The sequence below is a fragment of the Notamacropus eugenii genome, chromosome 4, assembly GCF_028372415.1.
Source record: "Notamacropus eugenii isolate mMacEug1 chromosome 4, mMacEug1.pri_v2, whole genome shotgun sequence".
NCBI lineage: Eukaryota > Metazoa > Chordata > Mammalia > Diprotodontia > Macropodidae > Notamacropus > Notamacropus eugenii.
In genome coordinates, this window is record NC_092875.1 from 89,723,859 (window position 1) to 89,747,828 (window position 23,970).

General features: G+C 41.5%; 1 pseudogene; it reads right to left on the bottom strand.

The window, feature by feature from the left end:
- Positions 1 to 23,970, bottom strand: part of LOC140500373 (uncharacterized) — a 56,136-nt pseudogene that overhangs the window by 16,100 nt on the left and 16,066 nt on the right.

Here is a 23,970-nt window from a genome sequence, read left to right on the forward strand (position 1 = left end):
GCCCAGAAGCCAACAGAGGGTGGAACAGGGCATGACTCCTGAGGTGGCCTCAAGGTTTCCATCTTTCCAGGGCAACCTATCAGGATTCACAGGGGAGAACTGGTTAAATGAAAAGCACATCAGGGTAAGGAAAGCATTGTGATTTCGAGATCAAAACTTCAGCACCCAAAAACATCGTAGAAGAATTGGGAAAAAGTGACCTAGATATATATGCTCCATTATTCGAAGGGTAACTGGGATTAGTGCAGCAGAATTGAAACAGATAAAGAAACAAAGAACAAGAGCAAGTTAAATAACCAATCTGACAAACAGTTACAAGTCTAAATGCATGTGTAACTGATACAAAGTGACATGAAGCTAATAAATCAAGACTTAATCAAGACTTCCTTAATCAAGGAAAAAATATAGAAAAGTTTTCTTAACTCTTCTAATTTCATACTGGCCACATAGAAGGCTTTCAAAAATATTAAAGAATTGAAGGAACTTGAGAGATAATCTAGTCCAATTCCATTTTACAGATTAACTCAAGCCCAGAGAAGTAAAGAAACTTGCCCAAGGGGTGCAGTTAATTTAGTGCCAGGGTCCAAGTCTTCTGATCATATACAGTGTTTTCCACTATACAATAATGAGAAACAATGCTACTAGTTTAGAATTTAAATTTAAATTCATTTACATATTAACTCATTCAACAAATACTTCCAAGGCACTAGGTGGCGCAGTGGATAGAGCACCAGTGCAGGAGTCAGGAGGACCTGAGTTCAAATCTCACCTCAGACACTTGACACTCACTAGCTGTGTGACCTTGGGCAAGTCACTTAACCCCAATTGCCCCATCCTGAGTCATCTCCAGTCATCCTGATGAATATCTGGTCACTGGATTCAGATGGCTCTAAAGGAGAAGTGAGGCTGGTGACCTGCATAGCCCTCCCTCACTCAAAACAAAGTCAAGTGCAAGTCATGTCATTATTTCTCCGATGGCATGGTCTTCTTTGGCAATGAAGGACAAACACACACACACTTGTCCAAAATATCTAATACTTATGAAGAAAGAAAGCATAGATAAGAAAGCTCAAGCAGCTTACAATCTTATAAGGTTATGAGACACAGAGACAGAATCATTGAATCTCAGGTTTGGAAATTAATTCAAAGTCTTTCTAGTCTCTGGGGTTCTTAACTTTTTTGTGTTACAGACTCCTTGGGCAGTCTGGTGAAGCTTATGGTACTGTTCTCAAAATAATGTTTTTAATGCATAAAAAGTTAAAATACATAGAGTACAACAGAAACCAATTATATTGAAATACAGCTATAAAACTATACATTTTTAAAAAGCTATAAAGCCTAGGTTAAGAACCCTGGATCTAATGTAATCTAAAGTAATCTAATCTAAGATCTAACATAAACAAGATGAGAGGTTTAGGTCTGAAAGGGACCTCAGAAACCATCTAGTACAACCAGTTCCCTCTACAATATCCTCCCAGAGTATTCACTCCTCACTTGAAGACCTCCATAGTTTTCATCTTTTCCACCAGAACAGCACTATATCAAATACTTTCCTAAAATCTAAGTAAATTATGTCTACAACATCCCTTTCATTTGCCAGTTTAATGTCCTTCTCCCTTTAAGACACAGCTCAAGTATCATCTTCTACATGGAACCTTTCCTGATGCCCCCAATTGCTAGTGCCCTAGTGCCCTCCCTCTCAAACTACCTTGTATTTAACTTCTTTGTGTATTGTTGTGCTCGCTTTATTTTATATGATATATATATACACACATATAATATATTCGAATACCCCCAATTAGAAAGTAATAAGAAAAATGAGAAAAAACCAATACAACAACCCTGCACAAGAAAAACAATTGCTAGCATTTATATATTTTTTAAGGTATGCAGAATATCTTGCAAATATTCTCAATTTATCCTCACAACCACCTTGTGAGGGAGATGCTATCACTACCCCAATTTTATAGAGGAAATTGAGGCATAGGCTAAATGATTTCCCCAGGGTCATATAGCTAGTAAGTGTCTGAGGCTGGATTTGAACTCTTGTCTGTTTGACTCCAGGTCCAGCACTCATGTCCACCCTTCCACCTAGTTGCCTCTGTAAGTTCCTGACAACCACTGAACTGTTCATTCTTTTTTTAAAAATTTAATTAATTTGTTTTCTGTTTTCAACAATCACTTCCATAAGTCTTAAATTTTCTCTCCCTCCGTCTCTGAGATGGCATGCAATCTTATATGATTTCTACACATACATTCTTATTAAACACATTTTCACATTAGTCATGTTGCATAGAAGAATTAAAACAAATGGGAGAAACCATGAGAAAAACCAAAACAAAACAAAATATAACACAAGAGAAAACAGTCTGCTTCATTCTGCATTCTGATTCCATAGTTCTTTCTCTGAATGTGGATGGCATTTTGCCTCGAGTCCTTTGGGAATGTTTTAGATCCTTGCATTGCTGTGAAGGGCTAGGTCTATCAGAAACAGTCCTTGCACACTGTGGCTGTTCCTGTGTATAATGTTCTCCTGCTTCTGCTCACTTCACTCAGTATCAGTTCATATAAGTCTTTCCAGGTTTTCTGAAGTCCTGCTGTTTGTTATTTCTTATAGCACCATTACATTCATATACCACAACTTGTTCATCCATTCTCCAATTGATGGACAATCCCTCAATTTCCAGTTCTTGGCCACCACAAAAAGAGCTGCTATAAATATTTTTGTACTTGTGGGATCTTTTCCCATTTTTATGATCTCTTTGGGATACAGTCCTAGAAGTGTTATTACTGGGTCAAAGGATATGTGAACTGTTCATTCTTTGTATTTGTATCCCAGGTGCCTATCCTGGCACATTGTAGGCACTTAATACTTATTGTATGACTGATAAAGTCATGTTGGTTCTTTGTAATCATCTCTTTCTTTTCTAGATGTTCATTAATCATCTCTTTAATGATCTGCTCTAGAATTTTCCCAGGAATTGAAGTTCACACTGCTCTCTTCCCTTTCTGAAAGTGAGGATATTTGGTCTTCTCCAGTCTTAAGGAACATTTCCTGTTGTCCATAATCTTTCAAATGTTGACAGCGCACACACACACACACACACACACACACACACACACACACACACACACACACACACACACACACACATACCCCTTCAGTACCAGAAGATGTAATTCATTTGGGTCAGATGACTTGAATTCATCCAGGGTAACTAAGTGCTCTCTTACTATCTCCTTACTTACCAACTACATTGACCATTTTGTTCCTTTATTCCCAGTGCAAAGGTCATTCTCCTTGGTATAAAAACAGAAGCAAAATAAAAATTGAGCAGCTTTGTTTTCTCTCCATAGTTATCATTCCATCTGCTCCCAAGTAGAAGTTTGAGCTTTCTTCCATATAGACAGCTCTTCAATCATTCCCTCTCTCCCCACTACCCCCAACCCCATCTTTTAAATTTCCTCCGATTTCCTCCAATCCATCTTCATACAGCATCTCCAGTCTCTGAATTATCTTGGGTACTTTCAGAAACAGAGTAAATACCCTCTCTTACAAAGCCCAAGAATGTGAAGAATTTCAAATTCAAAATTAACAAACATTTCTTAAGAACTTAGAGTATACATAGCAAATCATCCCTACCTCTGGACTGAGGAATGTGGTTGTTGAAGATATGATCCAATAATACTAGCATTTAAAGCACTTTATATATTGTCTCATTTAAGTCTCAAATAATCTCTATAAAGTAGACATTATAGGTCATTGGAGAGATACAAGTACCCAGATGAGTAAATCCAAAGTAATTTATGAAGGTGGGAGGAGAGTAAAAGAGCACTAACAACTGGGAAAGGGAAAGGGAGGGGATCAGAAAAGACTCTTTGTAGGAGATGGCACCTAAAGCTGGGTCTTGAATGAAGCTAGAGATTCAAAGAGGAGGGTGGAAGGGTTGAAGCTGAAAAGAATTCTAGGCATGGGGACAGTTTCTATAAGGGGACCAAAACAGGAGATGGAATGTTGTATATTGGGAACAAGTATGTCCACTTGTCTTGAATGCAATGCGGGTGAGGGGGAGTAATATGAAGTCAGTATGTAGAACTAGGCCATAAACAGATTGTAAAGGGTTTAAATACCAGAGGAATTCCTGTTTTGCATTGGAATGACAGAGGCAGCATTTTGTTTATTATACCACATTGACTCTTCAAAAAGTCATTGTACTGAATATACTAACAGGGTGTTGAAATCTTTAACCACTTTTACACTGGAAGGATGAATCCAAATAGAATTTTTATCTGTAAGTGTGATTTCATTGATGGAGGGAACACCCAGGGAAGAAACCCCACCTATCACTGCAGATTAGCAACTGCTCTACAATTTATGGAGTAGCCTACGGACACTAAATTCTTTAGTAAATTAGACTATTATTGGAATAGAGCCAATCACAGAATCACAGAATTGGAGCTTATACATTGTAGTCCAAGCCCTTGATAACTAACTGCATGAATACCCTAGGGGTGGTTATATACTCTCTCCTTGAACACTTGCAGGAATGAGGAACTCAACATCAATTAAGCCAGTTCACTCATTACATAAAGTGGATATGTACATAAATTTAAAATTATCAGTAGTAAAGTAGCAAGCCTTTCTCTTCTTAATTTTGGTGCCTTTCCTGTTAATTCTGTCCTGTCTATCTAGTATACAACTTGCTTTGTAAATACTGCTTGCATGCCGAGTTCCCCATTACAGTGTAAACTCCTTGTGATTAGATATAATAGGCACTAAATGAATGTTTAGTGCTCTGAAAAAAGACCAGAACAAGGCATTCATATGACTCTACGTGTTCTTAATTGTGAGGCCCTCAAAGTCTTCCAGCCTGGACCACGTAGAAGAGAGCAGGGCTTGTTGCTGAAGACCTGACTCAGATGTGCTGGGGAGTAGGTGAGGTGTCATTCAGAGGTTAGACTATTACCCCGTGGGAAGGGGCAGGCCCAGCTGAGATTAGGAGCTACCATATTTTCAGCCATGTCAAATGCTTTCAACGAGGATGAACAAGGGATCAAAGTCAACTACCCTACTGATGGTAAGTTCTTCAATATGAAAAGGCTACAAGCCAAGACCAAAGTGGAAGGAGTGTTGGTCCATGATTTTCTGTTTGTAGATGATTGTGCACTCAGTGCAGCCTCTGAAGCTGAGATGCAACAAGGTATGGATCAATTCTCTGCTGCCTGTGCTAATTTTGGCCTAATAACCAACACCAAGAAAACACAGGTGCTCCATCAGCCACCACCACACCATCCATTCGTGGAAGCATGGGTTACAGCAAATGGAGAAGTTTTGAATGCTGTGGATAAGTTCACTTACCCTGGTACTGTACCTTCCAGGGATGGACACACTGAAAATGAGGTTGACACATACATTGCCAGAGCTAGCTCAGTGTTTGGGAGGCTCTGAAGAAAGGTTTGGGAGAGAAGAGGTATTAGATTGACTACCAAACTGAAGTTCTACAGAGTTGTTGTACTGATCTCATTGTTGTATGCTTGTGAAAAATAGTCTACCGGCGCCATGCCAGGAAACTGAATCACTTCCATTTGAACTGTCTTAGGAAGATTCTGAAGATCATCTGGTAGGGTAAGGTACCAGACACTGAGGTCTTTGCTTGAACTAAATTGCCAAGCATTCAAACTATGCTTCAGAGAGTGCAACTCTGATGGGCCCGCTCACTTTGTTCGAATGCAAAATGTAGGCTAGCCAAAAAGACTATTTTATGGAGAACCCACATGAGGCAGGCGATCACATGGTAGTCAGAAGAAGCATTTAAGGACACTCCCAAGGTCTCTCTCAACAGCTTTGGATTTCATTGTGTGACATGGGAGACACTGGCACAGGACCTCTCCGAATGGCATGCCTACATCAGAAAAGGTGTTGTGCTCTATGAGCAAGGCATAATTGAGAAAGCACAAAGTAAAGGTAGGATGCGCAAATTTAGAGTAGTCACCCCAGATGTTCTCACCGACTATCTGTGCCCAACCTGTGGCAGAGCATTCCGAGCTCCTGTTGATCTGATCAGACACAGTCTGGCACGCTAAAACTTCCCTTTATCATGGTGATGTCATTTTGGTCCCCAGAACGAAGGACAACAACCAACCAACCCTGTACCAGACCTCCCTCCTCCCTCTCAGCGAAGGAAGAAGACCCTGGACTTCGCCCGGCCCCCTGCTGGGCAGCCCCCCCTCCGGCCTCCTCCCAGGAAGAGCCGGGCCAGTGAGGGGGCCCAGGAGGGGCAGGGCCGTGGACGCCTGCGTCGGGACTGCCGAGGGGAACCGAGACCCCAGGGCCACAATCACTGCCCCCGCTCCCTTCCTGCTGCCTTTCTTGGGGGCTGGGAGCTGAGCTCCAGGCACTTGTTTCTTGTCTGCTGTCAGTCCCACGTGCGCGCTGCCCACTCGGGCCCGTCACAGCCGGCTAAGGCCCCCCCACAGCGCAGCCCGCCTGGCCTTCGCCCTCAGCGCCGGGCCTCGCGCCCCTCTCCACGTGCCTCGCCCCGCCCCCTGCGTGCCTCGCCCCGCCCCCTCCATGTGCCTCGCCCCGCCCCCCGCGTGCCCCGCCCCGCCCCCCGCGTGCCTCGCCCCGCCCCCGCGTGCCTCGCCCCCCCCCCCGCAGGCCCCAACAGTGCTCATGGACATAACATCAGTCCCAGGCACGCATTTAAACATGAAACATTTACTTAATAAGGCAAAAAAAAAGCAAGAACAATTGTAACACTTTTACTCAGAGGATAAAAGCAGGAATAACCATAACCTCGACAGTAGGCTAGACAATCAGAATACTTACTTAATGGAAGGTGAGAGCAGGAATGACCCAAACAGAAGTGAAAGCACCAGCCAAGGCCACGCTCTTCTCCGACGCGCACGATGCTCGTGGGGAGACCTTTCCAGAAGCGGGGGGGAGGGCCCATGAGCCGCCCCCCCCCCCCGGGGCAAGCCTAGATGACTGGGACAGAAGGAGACCCCTGCCAGGCACCCCCGCTGCTCCGCCACCACCTGGGACGGCTCGTTCAGCACTCATCTGCCCTGGGGAGATGCTGAGAAAATGCTGTGCTCAGTGACTAGAAGCTCTCTTCGGCTCAGACCTGCCAACCTCCTCATGTTTGCTTTGGGGCTCCGAGGACTTTCTCCTCATCGAGCCCAAGATAACTATTAGGACCAAGAATATTTTATCCCCAGAAAAGCTATGGATTCTGTTTTGTACAATCAGCTCTCAGGAAAGCCAAACCTCTTCTCACCCAGCAAAGCAGATGTAAAACCTGGCTCTCCCTTTCTGTCTCTCTTTCTCAAACCAAAGAGAGCACAAAAGGACCCCATGAGAGAACCCCCTCCTTGAGGCTGTAGGTAACCTTGGAGAACGTGAGCCCAGGTGACTCTCCATGTTGAACTTCAAGCAGCTGCAGAGCCCACCAGGCAGCTGTCATCTCTCTCGGGGGATGGAACATGTTTGCTTGTTATATTCTATCTTCTGTAAACAGCTTCTCTCTTCATTCCTTGTGCCTTCCATCTCTAACTCCTCTTGCATTCAGCTTTGTCTATTCTCTGAGCTGGCCACCTCTTTTTCTTTGCCTGTAGCTTTTTCTCATGCTGCTTATAGCTTCTAAGGGCTCAGGTGCCCCCTCATACTCAGGAACCTTTCTCTAATTTAAGATGTAAAATTCAAAAGATTGGCCTTTCTGTCATGTTTGCCCCAACAGTCTTTATATAGTCTTCTTATACTCCCCAAACAGTTATTTGATTGGCTCTCAGTTATGACTTTTAAAAATCACACGCAAATGAGTTGAGAGACCACAATGCTCTGCAGCCAGCATTACCTCAGTCATTACACTAGCTTTAAATGGCCCTCTCTGATACACTCTTCCAAAGGGCAGTTCTCTGTCTGGACAGTCAGCCAATACACATTTATTAAACACCTACTATGGGCCAGCCATTGTCCTAAGTACTGGGGATACAAATATGAAATAGAAAGTCCCTGTTTTCAAGGAGCTTTCATTCTAATGGGGGAAGACAACACAGAAAAGGAAGCTGAAAAGGGTGTGGTGGGATGCAGGAGAAAGGTACCTGATAGAGGGGCATGATGGAGAAGTCCAGGAAATGAAGAATTGTCCTTAAATGGAGGTGCGGGGAAGAGCTTTTTGCTCTGTCCTCCAGTCTGAGGGGCCTGAGGAGCAGAGGGTACTGATGATTGGGAGTACAAGGACTGATAGGATCTTGCAGGATGAAGAGATTCCTGGGGCATGATGAAGTCTGGAGTGCAACCAGGTGGGAAATGAAGAGACGTCTTCAGAATAGTCTGTGTCTCTCCTCAACATTTTATCTGAGAAATTGGGCTTCGTTTCAAGTTGATTTTTATCAGTTTTTCTTAAATATTCTTTTTTTTTCTATCCCATTAACAACCATAATATCCACATTTGAGAAGGCAAGGGTGTTTTCTTGTTTTTAGCCCTGAAAACAGAGCCTGGCAGCAGTAAGTGCCTAATAAAAATGAACACATGAATGAACATAAATGAATGATGCATAAGAGGGAAAAGAAGACAGAAGGAAGGAAGCAGTGGAAAAGAAATTTTAAGTCAGTTGAAAGATCAGAATGGGGAGGGTAAGGGATTCTGGGTCTCCTTCCCACCTATACAGTATGAGATTATTCTCTCACTCACACAGTGATAGAACTCTCAACAGATCTTTGGAAACAGTGAGACTGACTTGTGGTACTCATCTCTTACAACTTCCAAAACACATGGGACTTAGTGAAGTTCTACGAATCATAGTTTCCTCACTTGTAAAATGAGAAGGATGGACTACACTGTCTACTTTATAGAATTATTATGAAGAATATGTTCTGTAAACAATAGAACACCATACAAATGGGAGCTGTTGTTATTCTGCCTTTCCAGATGCATCAGGTGATTCTAGGATGCAGGAAGGAAGACTGTATACACTCGTTGGTCAAGGCTTCCTTGACCAGAGTTTAAGAACTGCCGACAACTTGAAGGCATAGGAACTATCGGAGATTCCCCTGCCAAACTGTCCCCCAACAAAAGCCTCATGGTATAGTGGAAAGACCACTCAATATGGAGGAAAAGGAACTTCATTCAAAGCTCATTTCTGCTACTCACTAGCTGTGTGACTTTGGGTATCTGTAACAAGGGGCAGACACTAGGGGTAGACTGGCTAACTGGCCTTTCATGGGTCTCAATTTCATCATCTGAAAAATGAGGGTGTTGGCTGTATGTCCCTTCCATTCCAGCTCTAACCCTATAATTCTATGATTAGATGACCTCTAATTTCTTCCAGCTCTAAATACATTACCTATGTATTACCTGCCCTGAAACTATGTTGGTATGTGGCCTGCCTGTTGTGTGACTTATAATGTCTCCTGCCTGCCAAAAGATATTGCTGTCTGGAGAAGGGCATTCAGGATAGAGGACTTAAGACTGTGTCATAGGAAGTTTGTCAGAAGTGGGAATGTTTAGCCTGAAGAAGAGGAGACTTAAGGGGAGAGTCAATGAAAATCTTCCAGTACTCAATGATCATCCTGTTAAACGGATTCATGCTTTGGGTATTGTTTGGCCTAGGTGACTTCTGAGATGTCTTCCTATCATGAGAAAATATGATTCGATGTGGGAGAAGACTTGTTTCTCTTGACCTAAGAAGGCAGAAATATAACCAAAGGCTAAAAGTCATAGGGAGTCAGATTTTCATCCAACAGAACTTCTCAACAAACAGAGGTAGCATAATGTACTGCTAAGGCTTGGATATGTAGTCTACTGGACTTGGGTTTCCTACCTACTACCTATGTGATTTTGGGCAAGTCACTTAACTTTGAAGAGCTGTTTTCTCATCTGCAACATCTTCCATCTATTGGATAGATGACCATTCAGTCTACTGCATTATTTGGGAACTTAAAGGATGTTTCATAATAGCCAGGGCAATAAATACTTAAAGCAGAAGGCCTTATTAGGTTATATTATAACTCATGCATTGGAAAGCTTCAGGTCTAAAATGATTTAACCAGGGACAGAGACATGGAGTAATAAGAATGAAGAAATAATATTTCAGGGGAAAGGATACTACTAGGTCTCAGTAGTTGAAGGGGTGAGAACACAATTGGGTCTGTTATCAGAGGAAGTGTTGCTGGACCTTGAATATAGTGGTCTTGCCACACTGAGGAAGGAATTGGAACTGCTGAAAAATGGACTTTGCTGCCTTGCTAGATTGTAAGTTAACTATTGCTTTATACATAGACTAAAACCTGCTTGGACTGCTATAAAGAGAATTCATGCTCCAAGACTTGAACTTGGTGACCTATATGGTCTCTTTTACCTCTAGGATTCCATTTTTCCTGAGCACTTGCACACGTGCCCACACATATGCACATGCCCACATGCATGCACACACATGCATACACACACACACACACACACACCTGGCCCCAAATAACTACTATTGAAAATGATGGGTAAAGTCTGAGCTTTAGAAAGCTTTAAATATAAGCATATTACTTTCAGAGGGAGAACTGGGGGGAGGGTGGTGGTGATGAAATTATATTCCTCAAACTTTTTCTTACTGATAAGATATAATGTATCAGGTGAACTGTTCTGAAAAGCTCAATATTAGATCCTTAGAATATAAGTAAAAATGAGATGGGGGAGTTAGAGGGCCAAATGTGCTATTGAGAAGAATATTAGAAACAGAATGACAAATGTTAACCTAAAAAGCCTGTATAAAACCATAGGCTGCCAAATAAGTTTCTGGCCACGAGGCCTCAGGAATACGAGAACTAGATGGAAGACATGGGCTCAAGTAGGCTCTGATATTTACTCCCAATGTGATTTTAGAAAAGTCCCTTCCCCTTGCCAGGCCCCAGTTTCCTTATTTGTAAAATGCCTACCCCATCTCTAAGGTCTCTAAATCCTAAGGACTCTTAAAGGAATGAGGTTACTTTATTTTTGAAGTCCCTAAAATGATGAATGTTAGGGATGGGGAGAAGAGGGCTATGTTTAACAAGCTAGATTAAACAAAGGAACGTTCCTTAAAATGTGAGAGGTAAGCTGAGATAAAGTATGTTAAGTTTATGTCACACAACCCATGGTGGCTGGGAATTCCCTGGTAGGGGATATAAGGCTGAATCTATGAACTGTTTCAAAATAGCACTGTGTAAACTCTTTGGTGACATATCTGTAATAAATCACTAAGGTAAGCCAAGCTATTTTGGAGTTCTCTGAACCAACCTCGGTGGACAGTGTCAGGGAGAATCATGATCCACCACCACATATCCCAGGGGGTGTCTATCAGATATAGCACAGGGCCTGATGGGTTTTTGAGGCTAATTCATTGTGACACTTATGTAGTCTAATGTGTCTACTTCAAAAGATAGTACAGGAGAAACTCCCTGTACGTTCCTCAGGAAGCAAAGAAATTTTAAAACTAGGATCTTTTTTTATATGTCACGGTTAGACCTGTAAGATTCCAGGCACCAGATTTTAAGGGGGACCATTAACAAAGTGGAACACATCTACAAGACAATCAGGATGAATGGGATTAGGTCATGAGGATTAGTTGAAGTAACTGGAGAAGACTGAGGAAGAACGTATGTCTTCAGATTACTTTGAATTGTCATATAAAAAAAGAGTGAGATTTAACTGTTTAGCCCCAGAAAGTCAAAAGAGAAGAAATGTGTATACTGAGTGGGTGTTACAGAGAAGCAAATTTCAGACCAGTGTAAGGACTAGACTCCTAGACTGCTCCTTAATGCAGTTAGAGTCCTCTATCATCATTAGTATTCAGGCAGCAACAAGATAACCATCTATCAGGAAAGCTATAGATGTGTTCCTATGTGGGCTAGAGGGTTGGACTAGGCAACTACTAGAATTCCAGCTCGAATTCCAATTCTTTTCTCATTCATTAAGTCTTTTGCACTATCAAGTGACTTCATTAAAGCTATAAATGGAATCCTACCCTGAATGAACTTTAAAAATAATTTATTATTGATACTGTGGTGTCCCTTGCAAGGTATTCTATCAAGCTACTTTTAAACCGAGTTCTTTACTTGTACACAGTTAAGGGGCAGGGAGTGATTTTGCTTTGGCCACCAGAGTTACACACAAAGTTCGGACCCCCTATTCTACCAGACCCTCACAGCAAGTAGGAATATGGAGAGGGAACACACATGAGAGGGGTAGAGAAGAGAGGGGCGAGAAACGATAGGGAGGGAGGTGCAAATAGGAGACCTCATGCAGTAAGGAGAAGTGAAGTCAACTTTTCGTTCCACTTTTCAAGGTCTGCTTTGCCTGATGGCCACTTAAGAACGTTGATTGTTTTCATTCTCCTCCACCCTGAGAATCTCAAGGACATGAATGCTACATGCTGTCTTTTTAATAGCCCAAAGTGGGCACTCAATAAATGCTGGTGGTGGCTGAATCGCCTACACTGCCCTTGTTATTACACTCCACCTCTTCTCAGCCAAATCCAGAGTTCTCTATGCCTTGAGATCTTCAAGGAACTGGCAGCCACTCACCTATTTCCCAAATTCTGACTTTTTCCCCTTGACAATATGCTCTCCTATTTTTCTTCTCTTCTTGTGACCCCTCAGTAAATAGGGTAGGGGGGCAGTCACTGAAAGATTTTACACAGTTATGAACAAGAATTTATTATCACCAATCACCAAGTGTTTATTAATTACCTCACTGCATGCGGTGCTGGGCTAGGTTGCTGCACAAAGAGAATTAGACAGACAAGAACCTTTTCCATTAGGACCTTAATTTTTTTTTAATGGGCTCATGTCCCAAAGTAGATTCTCTCCTTTATCAAGGCCTCCATCCCCCATACTCATTGACATTACATTCTTGGGGTTATTCTCTGTAGTGGATTCTCTGATGCTGAATAAGTTGTGAGCTTTGACCGAAGGCTTTCCCGCATTCGTTGCATTCAAAAGGCTTTTCTCCAGTGTGAGTTCTCAGGTGTCGAAAAAAGTGTGACCTCCCTCTGAAGGCTTTCCCACACTCATTGCATTCATAGGGTTTCTCCCCAGTGTGAATTCTCTGGTGCTCAATGAGCACTGAGCTCCAAATGAAAGCTTTCCCACATTCACTACACTCATAGGGCTTCTCTCCAGTGTGAAGTCTCTGGTGTCGAATAAGATTTGAGCTCTGGCTGAAAGCTTGCCCACATTCATTACATTTATAGGGCTTCTCTCCATTATGAATTCTCAGGTGTTGAGTAAAATGTGAACTGTGACTGAAGGCTTTCCCACATTCATTACATTCATAAGGCTTCTCTCCAGTGTGAATTCTGTGATGTTGAATAAAGCCTGACCACCCTCTGAAACATTTCCCACAATCACTGCATTCATAGGGTTTCTCTCCAGTGTGAATTCTCTGGTGTTTAATAAGTAATGAATTGTATTTGAAGCATTTACCACAGGTGTCACATTTATGGGGTTTCCCTCCTATGGAGCCTCCCTGACGTGTCATAAAGCTTGAGCTCAGACTAAAGCTTCCCCCAAATTCATTGCATCCTTGATTCCCCTCTACTGGGGGAGCCTCCTGGTGAAGGACTGTCATATGCCAGGACCCTCGCTTCTGGGAGAGGGATATCCTCTCTCTGCCCCCAGCAGAGTTTCCCATCTCCCTTTCTAAATTATCCTCCTGTTCACAGGGTTCTGCAAATTTGGGTCCTCGAGGAACATTCCTGAGGAGACTTTTCAACATCCCTCCATGTTCTTCTCCTTCTTCTGAAACTTCTTGCTTTGGAGTTAACAATTCAATCTCAGACTCAGAATCTGAAATGAGGAAATGAAAATCCAAATGTCATCTTTTCCATGTGCTGGGAAAAAGGAAACAAGTAGAAAGGGAAGGTAATCATCATCCTTGAAATTAATTTCTAATAGATGCCCAGAGTTTTGATGGTTCTTCAAAAGGACCTCACTATATCTAAAGAAAAGGGAACAGGGACATAGGTAAGAGTTTTCACTTGGTAATATGGTGCCCATTACAGGTTTTCCCAATCCTCCTGGGTATGACGAAGAGTCTGATCAGTCTACAGGACTGGAAAATTGGTAAACAGATGGCCAAAACTTCCCCCCAGGTAGGGAAGGCAGAGTATGCAAAGAAAATAATGAATGCCCTATAAAGAACAGGGTGTCTGTTATGAAGTTTAAGAATGATCTACATATCTGACTGAATTATTCTGATTAGGAATTGTTTTATTTGCCTGTTTTTATTTCTTCTGTTTGGCCTTTGGGAGTAAACCAAGATAAAGTTAACCAAGGGTAACCATACTCTATGTGAAATGCCAAAAGACTACCATATCATCAGGAAGTTTCCTGAGTAGCTAAGAAGGAATACAGGATAGGAAAAATACACCAAATGACCTTGGTCAACAGGGCCTAAGTGGTCAAATCTCAAATTTGGCTTGTGTGTGTTCGTCCTTCGTTGCCAAAGAAGACCATGCCGTCAGAGAAATGATGACATGATTTGTACCTGACTTTGTTTTGAGTGAGGGAGGGCTCTGCAGGTCACCAGCCTCACTTCTCCTCCAGAGGCATCTGAATCCAGTGACCAGATATTCATCAGGATGACTGGAGATGACCCAGGATGAGGCAATTGGGGTTAAGTGACTTGCCCAAGGTCACACAGCTAGTGAGTGTCAAGTGTCTGAGGTGAGATTTGAACTCAGGTCCTCCTGACTCCTGCACTGGTGCTCTATCCACTGCACCACCTAGCTGCCCCCAAATTTGGCTTAGATGTGTTTTGAAGATACCATTCTCACCTGGAGGCAAAAAAGATATCAAGTTCTAAGCCTTGAGACAGCCCACATTAATCCTTGAGAACTTAAGTTAAGGATGAAGTCAGAAAGCTTAGTCATTGCTCAGACTGGATCTCTGTAGAATTTTTTTGTACACTACTAATTATTATACCCTCTTAGATTTTCTGAATTTGCATATTCTGTTCCCCTTCTTAAAAAAAAACAACCCTATAGTCTTATAGTCTGGATTATGTAAAAATGGGGGGAGAAGGTAAAGAGGGAAGAGGACATTAGGAAAGGCCACTCAAAAGTGGGATGGCAGGGAGTGCAGAAAATAGTGTTTAGATCTGGTACCAGACAGGCTCAGGGACCCAAGCAAGTCAGTACCTCAAAATGGAATTTAGTAACTAGAGAAATTTACTAAAGTGCAAAAGGTGAAAGTCTGAAGACTACAAGCAAAGTCACCTTAGAAGCTGACCACTGGGTCAGGGAATCCTAAGACCCAGGGCTAGACCTTGGCATCTTCCACCTGCCCATCAAAAAGTTGGGAGCCTTGACTAGTGGCATAGGCTAGAAGGAATGAACAGGAAGATCTTAGGATGAGAAGACCGAACACAAGTTACAGAAAGGCAAAGAAGAACTTGTGTAACAGATTTCAGAGAGAATAGCAACGAAGTTGCCAGGGGTGGTGATAAGAGGGAACGAAAATCTAGAAAAGGAATAATTGAACTTGAGAAGCCAAGCCAATCCAATTCAATTTAATTCACATTTTACTAATGCGCAAAGAAAGCACTGTGCTCATTGCTGGAGATAAAACCAAAAAACAGTGTTTCTCTTCAGGCCCTTACATTTTACTATGTCATAAAACTATGGAATGTTAAAACTGGAAAGGGACCTGAGACACCATTGAGTCCAGGACCTTCTTGACAAAAGGAACCCTGGATTTAGCCAAAATCATGAAGTGAGTTAATGACAGGTTGGCTGGGTTTAAGAGCTCAAATGATCTGACACACCTAATCTAGAACTCTTTCTGATCATGGATAAGTTGGTAGTTGGCTGTGATTGGGAAAGAGATGATACCAGATGGAGAGAAAGAAAGGCACTGTCTTCATCCCCATCCCTGCTGTATTTCTGACTCTCTCAGACTTAATCATCATGATGGCTGTGCTCTCACAGTGGAACTTCTTTCTGCACCTGAGGACTTCTCACTATAGAACTTCCCTCCATCATACCAATGCCCTTGTTTCCCATTGGTCAGATGGGGCCTCCATTTTGGGGATGGGCCCTGGGAAGTCATGCTTCATTCTCTTCCCAGCTGGGCTTCTAACTCTCTCAGACTTTGCCACCATGTAGGTATCCTCTACCTCCCCCTGCTTCCTTTCAGTTCCCTTTTATGTGTTATCTTTCCCTAGTAGAATATAAGGACGTTGAGGGCAAGGACAGTCTTTCTTTTTACTTATATTTGCATCCCCAGCATTTAGCATAGTGCTTAGCATATAGTAAGCATTTAATAAATGTTTATTGCCTACTTGGCCTGCCTCAGTCTCATTCCATGTTTCAGATGCTGAGAAGACCTACAGCCCACAGAGCAGAGATTCATAGGTATATAGATATGTAGAAAGGTACTCCAGAAATATGAAATGAATTAAATTGAAAACTTCAAATACCTCATTAACTAGCTAGGCTGTTATTACCCTTATCTCTAGGAGGCTATTCTCACTCACCTGTGTAGGTATCTCTTGAGATCTCTGTTTCTTGAATTCCTTGAAAATCTGAGCCAGACAGTTCTTCCTCTTCCTGCAGCAAGGAAATTACACCAGGTTTGGAAACTGTAAATCCTATTTATGGAAAAGAAAAATGGTAAATGATGACATGTTCAGCCCTTACACCCAGGCTAATTCAAGTCTCCATCATATTCTCTGTATCCAGTTTTTCCCCTTCCGATTCATCCTGCTCTTACTGTCAGATGAATCTTCTGAAAACAATGTTCTGGGCACATCCTTGCCCAGCTCAAAAACTTTTAATGTTTTCCAGATTTCTACAGAAAAAAAATCTAAACTACTTGAACTGGCATTCCAGGTTCCCCACAATCTGACCCTTGAAATCTCCCACTCATCCTCTACAGGAACCTACTGATCTGGCCAAGGTAGTCTGCTCATTTGCCCCCAAACACATTACAATCATTCTCACTTGGGGATCTTTGGTCATGCTATTCCTCTTGCCTGGAAGACCCTTCTTCCTCCTTTCTGTTTATACACTTGAGCTGGATCGTGAAACATCCCTACTCCATTCTGCCTATGTAAAACTTAACCATCCTTCAACTCCAGCTAAAATCTCTTGTCCTCTAGGAAGGTAACTCCCTCCCACAAATATTTAAGTATACTTTACTTGTGAACTACTCATTTAGAACTTAGAACATGTTCTCTGTATTAATACTTATCTTTTAAGCACATAGCAGAGGCTTAATGAATGCTTGACTGATTGACTCATGTTGGGGAGAAAGCATTCTAGTTGGAGAAAACAGCGGCTGGGGGGCGGGGGGAAGGGGGGCAAAGGCACAGAAGTGGGAAAGCCCTGAACATGCTGGGGGATTTCGCTACAGTTAAACAGAAATGAGGTTTCCCTACAGGAACTAAGAAAAGAACATGGAGGGAAGTGCAATCTCAGAAGAGCAGAGGGAAACAGCACTATTTCCAACTCTGCCAAGAACAGCCCTCTCTGGCACAGCTGCCTAGACCTAAATAGGTTCAGGAATTTCTAATCCAGGGATATACAACCTGTTGATCAAGGCCTTCTACCATCTGGCTCCAACCTATCTTCCGACCTTATCTCATTTTACTCTCCTTCACATATTCTGCATTCCAGCCAAACTGGACTTCTCTGCATTCCTCATTCTCCTTCTTTTACTTCTGTGGCTTAAGCCATGGAATTGACTTACCCCATTATATCCATCTGTTGATCTCATTCCCCTCCTTTATGGCGAAATTATAGGACACTTTCTCCAGAAGATACTGCCTTTTGCTTCCCTTCCTCACTCAGGTGGAAGTGAGCTCTCTTCAATATTTGCATAGTCCTTTACTTCGACCTTTCATTTGAACTTTTTTCATGCTTTCTTATATGATAGTTACCTACGTACTTGTCCTCCTCAAGAGACTGTAAATTTCTTAAGAGCAGGGCCTTTGTCATATCCCACATATTTTTTTAAATTTAATCCTGGTTCACAATTAATTCGTGATCTACCTACTGGGTCAGGAAGTCTTACCTCACTTACTGCCAAGTATTCTTATTCTAGTTCCTGAACACTGAACTAAAACTCAGGCAAAGCTGGTGGTGGGATCTCTGAGTTAAAGTATTTTTTTCCCAGCATAATTTCAAATTGCTTTCCAGAATGTTTGGACTAATTCACAGCATCACCCACATCATAATAGTGTCTCTTTTTGAACAGTCCCTCCAACACTACCTTTTTATATCTTTTATCATATTTGCTAATTAGATGAGTGTAAAGTGAAACCTCAGAGTTATTTTGACTGGCATTTTTCTTATAATTTGTTAACAAATAGTCAAAAAAGTATTATTAAGTACTTACTATGTGCTAGGCACTGTGCTAAGGGCTTATTAGTTATATGGAGCAAGTTTTCATACAGTCTGCATTCTTTAGAGAATTATTTGTTCATATTCTTTGACAACTTATCCACTGGAGAATTGTTCTTGGTCTTACGTATTCATAATTAACTTCCTACATGTCTTGGAATGACAGCTTTTTAAAGTCTAAGTAGGCTGCAGAATTCCCTGTGTACCTGTCCAGCTTGTACATTTAAGAATCCCAAGATTGTTCAGTAAGTTACTCAACCTCTCTAAACTCTAATATGCTAAGACACAAAATGAGCCCAATCATACTTGCACCACCTACCTCACAGGAATTTTATAATGATCAATTGAGATAATGTCTTTAAAATACCCTGTAATGATACTATTCCAGAATGTCAGAGTTGGAAAAGATCTCAGAGAAAATCTTGTTCAACTCATATCTTTTCTACAACAACCCTAACAAGTGGTCATTTGATGGCCACCAGTGAGGAAGGAATACTGACTATGCTGTCAGACACAGTAGATATACTCTTCCCCTCTAAGGAGGGGAATATAGGGATATGGGAATAAGAAGCAATATGTCCAGAAAAGGACCCTCTATATAAAACAATAGCCACCAATATATAGAAAGGAAAAAAAAATAATAAACCACCTCTCGTGAGAGAACTATCTCCCCAGGGAACCTACTTTACTTTTGGATAGTTTTAAGTATAAGTTTTTCCTTGAATCCAGTCAAAATCTCCCACTCTATAAACTTCATTCATTGCTCCTACTTCTGCCCTCTGGGGCCAAGCAGAACAAATACAATCCCTCTTCTATAGCCTTTCAAATACTTGAAAGAACCTATCATTTTAACCAGGGTCCAGGCCTGATACTGCTCCAGATTCTTCTATCTCTGTCCTAGCTGCCTTCTCAAAAGGGGCCTCCTATGGATTCATTTTTTCAACTGGTGAGTTCCTTTCTGGAACCTCCATTTGAAGAAGTTCCTAGGCCAGCTATGCTCACTTCTAATCCAGATTCTGACTCTCCAGACTTTTCTATCTCTATCCCATGCAGCTATCTCCCCTCCTTCCCTCTCATTTTTCAACTTCCTTTTAGGCATTATTTCCTCTGTTAGAAAATAAGGTCCTTGAAGGTAGGTACTATCTTCTTCTTTGCTTATTTGCACTTCCTATGCTTAGTCCAGTGCCTAGTACATAGTAAGCACTTAATAACTGCTATATCTATCTATCTATATATCTATCTGCCTGTCTATCTATCTTTTTCCCCTCCCCCAAGTCTTTTCTTTAAGCTAAACAATCGTAATTCTTTTAAGCAATTGTCATATGATATGGCCTCCAGTTCCCCACTATCCTCATTGCTCTCTTCCAAATGTACCCTTGCTGAATAGCCATCCTGAAATGTGCCAACCAGATGTGAACACAACACTACAGAAAGGTTCTGATCAAAACAAAGTATATTCAGATTATCACTTTTCTAGGCACTATACCAGGGTGAAGAACCTGTGGCTTCCAGGTCACATGTGATCCTCTAAGTCCTTGGATGGGACCTACTGACTGAGTCCAAGTTTTATAGAACAAATCCTTTTGTTAAGGGAATTTGTTCTGTGAAGTTTGGATTCAGTCAAAGGGCCGCACTTGAGGACCTAAAGGACTACGTGTGGTCTTGAGGCCAGAGGTTCCCCCTAGCGCTATACTTTCCTGGACATTAAACTTCTCCAAATGTAGTTTTGGAGATTAAATTGACAAAGATTAAATTGACTTTTTTGAAATTTTTTTTTAAATGGGCTTTTTTGGCTGCCATATCATGTCTTATGGTGGGCTTACAGTTCACTGAAAGCCCCAAATCTTTTTTATATACACTGATATCTAGCCCCATCCCCCTGACAAACCAGCAAGGTTTCAAGTTCTGTATAGTCTATACATTAGGCAAAGAGTCTAAGGGCTTAGGAGAGGCTTGTCATCAAAGGCTGAACATTAGGTCATCAATTTTTCTTACTCCAGCAACTCACAAATATGTGTGGAAGGGCAATAATCTATATCCAATGGACCAAGCACCCTGATATAATGATACAATCATGGCTCTTTGTACCCTGTAAAGTAAGTGGATATGCCGCAGGTTATAAAGTATGTGAATAGCTTGTGGAACTCTGAGCCTCAAACTGTTAAACAGTGAGGACTAAGAAGTTTATCTGTCAAATGGGTGGCAGAATTAGATAAGAAAAGTCTGAGCTGAAAGGGTCCTTAAGAAATCAAAGAGTGCAATGCCCCTAATTTCACAACTGAGGAAACTGAAGTCCAAAGAGGAAAGAAAAATTACCTAAAGTCACACAGCAAGGGACAGAGATGTAACTCAAATTCAGGTCTTCTGATTTCAAATCCAGTGCTATTTTTGTGACACCATACTGATTTCTAAGGTTCTTCTAGCTTAGATAATCTATGACTTCATGCTTATACATAAGAGAAGGTACTTCTTTAGGCAAGCTACTATCCAGACTTTCTAAATAAGGGGACAGAGAACAGTTGTTTCCATTTGGGACAGAACTCTGACCTATATAAATCAAATGTCTCTAAGTCAGGGACTGACTATATGCTTTTAAAATGTATTTTAACCATGTCACTTAAATCGCATAAAAGAAAAATTACAAGAAAGATTTCCCCCATGCACACCTGGGATATACTCTTTCAGAGGTTACAATTTCACTAGTAAAAAGAGATACCTGTGCAATGAACGTGCTTGACATATGGAGGGTGCACACACAGGGAAGCCCTCTGACTAAGGAACATTCATCAAAGGGCACATATGATAGACATATACATGGCCCAAGCACACATATGAATGCCATGCACGTAGGGATATAGTTTATGTTCCTTTTAAATGCCTATTCTCTACCCCTTCAATACTTCTAGTGCTTTTCCTCCGTTGATTATCTCAAATTTATCCCATCCATAGCTTGTTTGTTCACAGGTATTTGCATGTTGCCTCCCCATTACACTGCAAGGTCCCTGAGAGCAGGAATTGTTTTACTTTTCCTTGTATCTCCAGGCACTAAATGTTTACTGATTTCATCAATCAACAAGTATTTATGAAGCACCTATTATAGCAGGCATTGGGGACACAAGTACAAATAGTTTATATTCTAATGAGGGAGACAACAAATGCATGTAAAAACATGTACAGCCCAAAGATAAAATAAATACAAATATATACAATGCAGTTAAATGCAAGGTAGTTTGGGAGAGAGGGTACTAGCAGTTAAAAGATTGGGAAAGACTTCAGGAATGGAGCCTCAGCTACATCTTTAAGAGAGAGTGCTTTCTAGGCATGGAAGATGAAACCAGTATGGGAGATGGCATATTGTTTGGGGAACAGAAAGAGACAGTTTGGTTGGATTTGGTCTATGGGAGGAGTAATGTCCAATGGGGCCAAAAAGATAGGTGGCAGACAGATTCTGTAGGGTTTTAAAAACTAAACAGGTGAATTTATGTTTTATGCTGAGGCAACAGGAAGTCACTGGAACTGCTAGAAACTTACGGAGAATTACTTTGGCAACAAAGTGTTAGAGAGGGGTGAGAGACTTGAGGCAGGGGGATCAATTAGAAAGTTGTTGCAGTAATCTAGGCCAAAGGAGACTATGGCTTAAATTAAGGTCGTAGCTGTAGGAGAAGAGGTGGATGTGGGAGATGTTGTGAAAGTAGAATTAGCAAGATATGGCAACTGACTGGATATGAGAGACTTGAGTTGTTAGGGATAGGATGAAATTCAAATCTGAGACTCTGTAAGAGTGGAGGTAACTTGGAGAGATATAGCAAAGTTCAGAAGGAGGAGAGGTTAGGAGGAAAGATCGAAAATTCAGTTTTTGACATGTTGAGTTTAAGATGTCTCTTAAGTGATAAGTGATGTGGAATAGGTGATGTGGAACTGAAACTCTGGATAAACACTGGGGTTGGATATTTAGATCTGTGAATGATCTGCATAGCAATGATAGTTAAAAGATGGGAACTGAGGAAGTTACCACAAAAAGTATCTAGAAGACACATAGAGGGGCCAGAATAGAACTCAAAGTAAGGGAGTGTGAAATGGAAGATGAACCAGCAAAGGAAACTGAGAAGGAGTAGCCAGACACAAAGGAGGTAAACCTGGAGAGAGTAAAGTTATGAAAACCCAAAAGAGTTTTCAGGATGAGAAGGTGGTCAGTAGTGTCTAATACAGATAGGCTGGGAAGGATTAGGAAGGAATGAGAAAAGACCGCAAGATTTGGCAATGATCATTAGTAATAACGGCAAAGATCAATGAGTCATGCGATTGGAAGCAGGACTGCAGATTTACCAAGAGAGTGAGAGGAGAAGTGAAAGCAAGTGAGTTTGGACAACTTTTTCGGAGTTTGGCTGAAAAAGAGAGGTGAGATAAGGAGAGAGATAAGGGATAAGTGAGATAAGGCTTATGGGGATGGTAAGGCATAGTGAAGCAGTTTTTTAAGGATGGATGAGGGTTGGATATGTTTGAAGGCAGTAGAAAAGGAATTAGTTAATTGAGGTTGAAGATCTGAAAAAGAGCAGAGATGAATGACCAAGGATACCATTTGCTAGAGAAGACAGGAAGGGATGGGATCAAGAGCACATGAAAAAGGTCTGGCCTTGGAGAGAAGGATCACCTATGTCAGAGACTGGAGGGAAAGGCAGAAAGAAGAAGAGATGAGCTCATGGGATTTTGGGTTGAAAAGAATATGACTCACCAAACTGACTTTTTTTTTTCAGAAAAGTTTTGAGGCTTCCTTTTCCCAAAGCTCCGGGGATGCTCCAGAGAATGTGTGCATCATTTCCTGGCCTCAACCCTTCCCCACCAGAAACACCTGGCATCTGCTATTGGGTCTCTGAGCTCAGAGAAGGGAACTACCTCCTCATCTTGCTTGGAATCAAACCTTTGCATCACATCCCAACCATTTTCAGACCATGCCATCATATGAACACCTTCTCCACACATTTCTAATTCCCCTTTCTGTGTTGTTTTCCATTAGAACCTAAGCTGTTTTATATCTCCAGGAGAGCACTTATAACATAGAAGGTGCTTGATAAATGCTTTATTATTTATTCCATCATTTGCAGGAAAGTCTGGGCAACCTAAGCTCCTCCCCAGGGCATGAATCTTACTTTGTTACTACAATGACAGATGGCTTAAGTTATATTTTTGATCCCTGAGTTTAAAAGGCACTCAGGATTGATTTTCAAGATGTTTCTCAGATAGGTTTTGAAAGAATGGAAAAGATCACAACAAGTATTATGAGTATGGTTTATATAAGAAGACAACAGGCAGTCTTTTATAGACAACTGTGTAAAGTAGACTACATTGTCACAGCATACAGGCCTTGTAAAAAGTGTAGAGACTGTAAGATCTCTCTGTATTTACTGGTTGATTACAAAAGCATTTGATTTGTTAAAACCAAAAGTTTTAAAGGCTTCATCCAACAATGTCTTCATGTACATATTAAAATCTAGCAGATTCCCACAACAGATTCAACCACAGAGACAACTTTGTTCAATGACCTGCTCAGTATTAAAATCAAATGAGGCATCAAAAAGGGAAATATATGCTTGAAAA